At 50.4% G+C, this 7971-nt stretch overlaps 1 pseudogene; it reads left to right on the forward strand.

Moving 5' to 3' along the window:
* Nucleotides 1-1605: 1605 nt before the first annotated feature.
* On the forward strand, nucleotides 1606-2712 carry LOC128067250 (lysocardiolipin acyltransferase 1-like; annotated as a pseudogene).
* Nucleotides 2713-7971: the final 5259 nt, after the last annotated feature.

Genomic DNA, 7971 nt, shown 5'->3' on the forward strand with positions numbered 1-7971 from the left:
TCCATGTTCTGTGTTCCCCGAAATCCCGGCTCTAGATCAGGAGGGTCAGCTGAGAGACAAGCTGGGGAGGAAGTGGGAAAAATCCTCTCTCTGCTTCACTTGACGTCAGAGTTCTGCCTCGAGAATCCGTCCTCAGAATTCACTACACAGTAGTCAGTGGGGGCCATTTCTGTTTTGATTCTTAAACCTGACTTCTTGCTCCACGTGTCTGAGGAGCTTCAGGGCTCTGAGAATGGTCCATCCCAAGATGACAATTTCTTTCTTGTTTTTATGCACGTAAAATGTCAGCTACTTCAGATAAAATGCAATCATACTTACCCCGTGCATTTAGGTGAGCAAACTATGATTTTAACATGAAAATTTACCTACTTTACTATACATAATTAGAATTTTTGAGTATGCTCATTTCCACAGAAAGAATACACGGGTTCTCAAAAAATCGGTGACTATTTTAAATGTTTCAGAAACAGAAGCACTAAGACTAAGATGGGAAAGGAGCAACAGCCTCTTTGAAAGAGGAGGCAGTGGCTGCTCTTTGGTGGGAAGCTCTGAGAGATGCTCCCAGCATGGCCCTCAGAGGGGAGTGACAGACGGGTTGTGAGCTTCCACCATGGCCCAGAGTTTCCTGGGCAGGGCGCCTTCCTGCAGGTTCTTGGTTCACTTTCATAACCTTCCAGAAAATGCCCCTCCCTGGTCAAACCTCCCTTGACCCACTCTCTCATTCCTGGGAAAACTATCCAGAAGCCGGGTGTAGCCTCCCCCAGTGGAATGCGATCCAGCGGTGATCTTCAGCAGCACCTGATCAGCGTGAAGACAGTGGAAGGTGATGGAGAGCCTGGGGGGTCCTGGAGCTGACGTCCCCCCAGGAGGAAGGAGCGGACTCCCTGAGTAAACTGCTCAGGCCTCACACACAACCCCCACCCCTCAGCCTGGGGGCCTCCTGCGACTCCAGGCTCCACCCTCCCTCGGGCGCAGCTCTGCCTCCTCATCCCCATTTCTGCAGAGTCCTGCCCCTTCCTATTCTCCCAGTGACTTCCTCTAAACGTGTGTTCTGACAGCTCCTGATGCTCTGCATGTCAAGACTGGAGAGAAGTCAGTACAGGCGGGACTAGAACAAGCACCCTCCAAAGTGCAGTCAGCCCCCAGCCCTCGGATGGTTGTACCTCTGCCCTGCGAAAATCCAGACACAGTGATTCTCACCAATTTCTTGCTCTGGGGACCTATTATCACTCACATCGAGCAGAACTCCAGGCCCTGGCGATCCATCCGTTATCTTTTGCCAAGTGCCCTGACTGGGAAAGACGTCCCCGCAAAGCTTGGAGTCCTTGCTAATACCCACTCCCCGCGCTCAGTGCCCCCAAGCTCCCCGGTGGCCACAAGGCCCCCTTGCCACCCTCCCAGCTTGTCCTCACCTGCTCTCTGGGCCTTGTACCAGCTGATGCGCTCAAACTCTTCATTTCAAGATATAAAGGGGATGAGTCAACAGTGGGTTCTGCACGGAGGCTGGGACGCTCCCCGCCCAGATTCTCCAGCTCGCCCACGAGCCCCGCACGGCCTCACGCACTGCCTGCTGCTGGTCACAGAATCGTAGCGTCACGGAGAGAGATGTTTGGAGGAAGCTATTTCAGAAGCATTTTCATGCTGATCCCTTTTTACTTTTGTAAACCCATCTTGGTATCGCTGGATCAACAACCATCTTGTGGCACCTGGCTCACCCTACCTGCGGCATTGCTGGAGACCATGTTTGGTGTAAAGGTTATTCCCTTTTACAGGTGACGCATCTGTTCCTGGAGGAAGAAGTGTCGTTATCATGAACCATTGGGCCAGAATGGACTGGCTGTTCTCGTGGAACTGCCTGATGACATCGAGCTACCTCAGATGAGACAGTGTCCCTCCACGCTGGTCTCAGAAGTGTCCCCAGATTTGACTGGGCCATGCGGACTGATGTCTCCGGTCTCAAAAGTGCCCCCTGTCTTTATCTTCATTCTTAGGAAATAGAAATGATAGTCCCTTGGACTGCAAGGAGATCCAACCAGTCCATCCTAAAGGAGATCAGTCCTGGATGTTCATTGGAAGGACTGATGTTGAAGCTGAAACTCCAGTACTTTGGCCACCTGATGCGAAGACCTGACTTGTTTGAAAAGACCCTGATACTGGGAAAGAGGAGAAGAGGACGACAGAGGATGAGATGGTTGGATGGCATCACTGACTCAATGGACATCGGTTTGGGTGGACTCCAGGAGTTGGTGATGGACAGGGAGGCCTGGTGTGCTGTGGTTCATGGGGTCGCAAAGAGTCGGACCCGACTGAGCAACTGAGCTGACTGAACTGAACGGAGCAGAGAGAAGAGAGACAAGAGCCGTTCTGAAGACATGATTGACCATTTCTGTGACATACATGAGCCCCTTCAAACCCTCGTATTCCCGAAGGAGCGGATCTCACAGAAAGTGGCATGGTTCGAAGTAATGAATTTGCTGAAAAGAACGGACTTCAGAAATAAGAATGTGATTTACACCCAAGTACGACAGGTTTCACTTTTGCAGTAGACTGTCTAAGGGAGGTAAGAACCTGAATGCTCTCCATGACTTCACCGTGGCACACCCTGACAGCACGCCGCAGAAAGAGCGGCACCTTCTCCTCGGGGCCATTCCCAAGGAAAAGCACTCCATGTCCCCGGTATCCCGTGGGCGCCTTCCCCACACTGTCCCCTGACACATCATGGACACGCTCCCCTCACTGTCCCCTCATGCCCCATGGATGCCCTCCCCACGCTGTCCCCTCACGGCCCGTGGACGCCCTCCCCACACTCACCCCAGAGGCCCCGTGGACGCCCTCCCCTCACTGTCCCCTCACGACCCGGGGACACCCTCCCCACACTCTCCCCTCACACCCCGTGGACACCCTCCCCTCACTGTCCCCTCACGACCCGGGGACACCCTCCCCTCACTGTCCCCTCACGGCCCGTGGACGCCCTCCCCTCGCTGTCCCCTCACGCCCCGTGGACGCCCTCCCCTCGCTGTCCCCTCACGGCCCGTGGACGCCCTCCCCTCGCTGTCCCCTCACGGCCCGGGGACGCCCTCCCCACCCTCTCCCCTGACGCTCCGTGGACACCTTCCCCTCACTGTCCCTGATGCCCCATGGACGCCCTCCCCTCACTGTCCTCTCACGGCCCATGGATGCCCTCCCCACACTCTCCCCTGACGCCCCGTGGACGCCCTCCCCTCGCTGTCCCCTCACAACCGGTGGACGCCCTCCCCTCACTGTCCCCTCATGCCCCATGGACGCCCTCCCCTCACTGTCCCATCACGGCCCATGGACGCCCTCCCCACCCTCTCCCCTGACGCTCCGTGGATGCCCTCCCCTCACTGTCCCCTCATGCCCCGTGGACGCCCTCCCCACACTCTCCCCAGACGCCCCATGGACGCCCTCCCCTCGCTGTCCCTGATGCCCCGTGGACACCCTCCCCTCACTGTCCCCTCATGCCCCGTGGACGCCCTCCCCTCGCTGTCCCTGATGCCCCGTGGACGCCCTCCCCTCACTGTCCCCTCATGCCCCGTGGACGCCCTCCCCTCGCTGTCCCTGATGCCCCGTGGACGCCCTCCCCTCACTGTCCCATCACACCCCGTGGACGCCCTCCCCTCACTGTCCCATCACACCCCGTGGACGCCCTCCCCTCACTGTCCCCTCATGCCCCGTGGACGCCCTCCCCTCGCTGTCCCTGATGCCCCGTGGACGCCCTCCCCTCACTGTCCCATCACACCCCGTGGACGCCCTCCCCTCACTGTCCCCCGACACCCTATGGAACCCTTCCAGATACCCCGTGGACTGCTCTCCGCACCCGAGCACAGCCTGCAGCTCTGCACCAGAGTGGTGGGACATAGGCTGCCCTACTTCCATCAAGGGGAGAGGAACTCTTACTTCCAGGGCAGACTGTCATCCCACTTGCAAGTCTGAGCTCTGGGTCCTGGTGCACACACTGCTCTCCACACTGTGCTGAGCCTGCTCAGCCCTGCCGTGTGCCTGCTCGTCCGTCTACGCCGTCTGGCTCACTGGTGTTTTATACGCGTCATTGTCATCCTTGTGCTTGCAGGAAATGATACTTAGTGGACGGGAGATCATCGAACTTGCCTGTTACAGTCACATTTAAATGCAAAGAAAAATGAGTAAGATTCTAAAGTTCACAGGGGAGAAACCTAGCGGACATTTTGAAAATGTTCCAAGGCTTTGTAAACCGAGATGCACATTTGTATGACTGTGTCAAATACTTCTTACGAGCTGTCACCTTTTGTTAATGATATTTTGAGCTTAGTTTTGTGGGGAAAAGCTACACATGGGCTTCCCAGGTGGCACAGTGGTAAAGAATCCACTTGCCAATGCAGGAGACCCAAATTTGATCCCTGGGTCAGGAAGACCCCCTGGAGTAGAAAAAGGCAACCCACTCCAGTATTCTTGCCTGGAGAATCCCATGGACACAGGAGCCTAATGGTTCACGGGGTCACAAAGAGTCAGACATGACTGAGCACACACATACATATTTATACATTGTGAAACACACAATTTTCTTTTTAATCTCTGAATGCTAATTTCAACACGGTAGCAGGGAGTGATCTCCATGAAGTAACTAACTCAGCAGGAAGATTAGCAAATAATCAACAGGCTGTTAGCAGACAAGATACACACAAGATGCTCTTAAAGGCCCAGTCCTGCTTTCTAACAAACTCCCAGATGGGAGGCAGCGCTGGGGGGCTCCTGAGCACCGGCCCAGATCAAGCTCTGGCACTAACCACGGAGCCAACGGCCCTTCCTCCCAGCTCCCTCTTGGCCCTGCCCCAGACTCCTCTGGATGCCAGCCAAACCCTTGAGTCCTTCCTTAAGACAGAGGACAGACACCCCTCATCCTGAACTGAGCAAACATTTTGATAGGAAGCCCTTCGTTATTCACAAAGTCTTGGCATTTAACCTTGCACTGACCTAGACATGAGAAAATTATCATGCCCCTTTCTCCTGCAGAAATGAGACCTGGACTGGTCTCAGGGAGCAACACAGGCTCTCCACTCAGAAACCTTAATTTAAATTTTTAAAGCTAAGAATTCACACAGTTTCACTCTTCATTTCTGCATAACTTTGCATGTTTAGAGCCTCTTTACAGCTTATTGGCAGGTGTAGTTTTTCTGCATTAAAAGTCATTTTAAAAGGTTAAGTCACTTACCTTTACCTTTTTAAAGGGAAGCATAGAACTTTCTGATTTTGCTGTCAGAAACTCACTTTTGAAGTTGTGTCTGGATTGAAATTTTCTTTTTAGCCTGCACAAAAAGGAAGGTTACTGTAGTTTCTGCACATACATGGGTGTCTAGCTTCAGACAGTAAATCAACAAATACACTTGCAGACAGGGCCATCGTGGTTTAACCTACATTACTCCATGCTTGTGGCTTAACAAACCTTGTTTTTAAAACCAAATTGGCCACACAAAAATGAATCCTTTTTTAATGACAGTGACGGATCTCTCTTTTTCCTAGTCCCAGGCTCCCTCTCTCATTAGTAAAATATAAACCCTCTTTTGACCAATCGCTCACCTGAATATTCTTGTCACTGGGGGTCAATGGAAAGTCCAGCAGCACCAGTCTCCTTCTGAGGCAAAAAAGCAAAGGGTGGGCATTGTCTCTACTCAGCTGGAGCCTTACAAACACTCTTATTCTAATTTGCCCTAAGGGGAATGCTGGTCAGAGGAGCAGGCCGTCTGGGGCAATCAGAAGTCTTTGGCTATTGAGGAAACTTGCCAGCTCACTTCTGCCTTGAACCAGCCTTGAACACTGTTTCTAGCTCTGTGTCCTCTTGACACAAGGGCCTTCTCCTTAATCTCATCTTTGTTTGCTGGATGGTGTTTTCTGCCGGGAGCCAGCACGGGAGATCCCACCCATGGCAAAGGTCATGAGGAAGAGACCTGAAGGGCAAAGGCAGATCAGAACTCGAGGGACCCCCCGACCCCACCCATGACAAGGTCATGAGGAAGAGGCCTGACAGGCAAGGCGGATCAGGACTCAAGCATCTCCTGATGGGGTCCCCTGGATCTGCTTGAGCATCTACCCCCAAAACCAAAATCTGTCTGTTATACTACACTCTTCTGATATTAACAGGGGCTATCCCCGACCACCTTTCTCTGGAAAATTAACTTAGAGCTCCAGTTAATAGTCTCCTGCATATTAAGGAGTGTCTCAGCTCAAACCTCTCTGCTGGCAGTCTAGCTTGTGTGACAGGTTTATCCACACTCTTGCTACTACGCACATGATTGTTCACAACCTCTCAACCATAAACAGCACAGAGAGTTTGGAGTATTTTGAAAGTCTTAGTTAGCATAGGGCTTTTCTAAAGATAAAAATCATGTTGGTGAAGGGTTTCATTGCTGAGTTAATGATTGCTGCCAGGCCTCCATACCCTTTAGGCACCTGGGAGTATGTTAATCAATGTAATTGGAAATTAGAAAAAGAAATATAGTAGTTTTTATGTTAACAATACTAGACTTTTGAGTTAATGAATTTTGTCTTTGTTATAAATCACTGTACTCCTCTTTCTTTGTTATAAATCGTTGTATCCTTGCTATGTAAGAATGTAACTTTATCACTATCTTAAGACTAAGCAGATCTTATGGGAAAACAAGTTTTCTGATTGACTAACCTTTATCAATAGAAAGAAAGATGGGGCCATAAAATGTTAAGCGGTCTCCAGACCAGAAGATATTGTAAACAAACGTAAGACCCTTGTAAGAACAAAGGTATGCAAAGAACACTCTGTCTTTAGATAAGGGTCAGAGCAGCTGACCCTGCGTGACTCTGCTTCTTACATTTATCTCTATGTACAACTTAAAGTATAAAAGCTCCCCTGAAAAATAAAGAAACGGACCAGTTCCACGAAAGCCTGGTTCCCCTGTATCTTTCTTTCTTTCTTTGTTTCTTTCTCTCTCTTACTCTCTTTTTCAGGCTGATCTCTTGGAGCACAGGAGCCCTCTGTGTTCACTTATTTGCCTGGGCTTCTAAGACCTGAACGGGAAGGCGCTCTGCGTCTTCACTTCCTCGGGAGACTGGGAGGGCGCCTACGGCCTACATGAACGGTGCAAGTCCCTTGTCTTGGGGCTTTATTGGCTTTCTGTGTAAATGAAGGAATATCAGCCTCTATTCTACTCCTCTTTCAGGATTTGAAACAGCTCGACTGGAATTCCATCACCTCCACTAGATTTGTTCATAGTGATGCTTTCTAAGGCCCACTTGACTTCACATTCTAAGATGTCTGGCTCTAGATGAGTGATCACACTATCATGGTTATCTGAGTCATGAAGATCTTTTTTGTACAGTTCTTCTGTGTATTCTTTCCACCTCTTCTTAATATCTTCTGCTTCTGTTAGGTCCAGACCATTTCTGTCCTTTATTGAGCACATCTTTGCATGAAATGTTCCCTTGGTATCTCTAATTTTCTTAAAGAGATCTCTAGTCTTTCCCATTCTGTTGTTTTCCTCTATTTCTTTGCATTGATCACTGAGGAAGGCTTTCTTATCTCTTCTTGCTGTTCTTTGGAACTCTGCATTCAGATGCTTATATCTTTCCTTTTCTCCTTTGCTTTTTGCCTCTCTTCTTATCACAGCTATTTGTAAGCCCTCCCCAGACAGCCATTTTGCTTTTTTGCATTTCTTTTCCATGGGGATGGTCTTGATCCCTGTCTCCTGCACAATGTCATGAACCTCAGTCCATAGTTCATCAGGCACTCTATCTATCAGATCTAGGCCCTTAAATCTATTTCTCACTTCCACTGTATAATCATTAGGGATTTGATTTAGGTCATACCTGAATGGTCTAGCGGTTTTCCCTACTTTCTTCAATTTCAGCATGAATTTGGTAATAAGGAGTTCATGATCTGAGCCACAGTCAGCTCCTGGTCTTGTTTTGGTTGACTGTATAGAGCTTCTCCATCTTTGGCTGCAA

The sequence above is a fragment of the Budorcas taxicolor genome, chromosome 22 (genome assembly GCF_023091745.1).
Source record: "Budorcas taxicolor isolate Tak-1 chromosome 22, Takin1.1, whole genome shotgun sequence".
NCBI lineage: Eukaryota > Metazoa > Chordata > Mammalia > Artiodactyla > Bovidae > Budorcas > Budorcas taxicolor.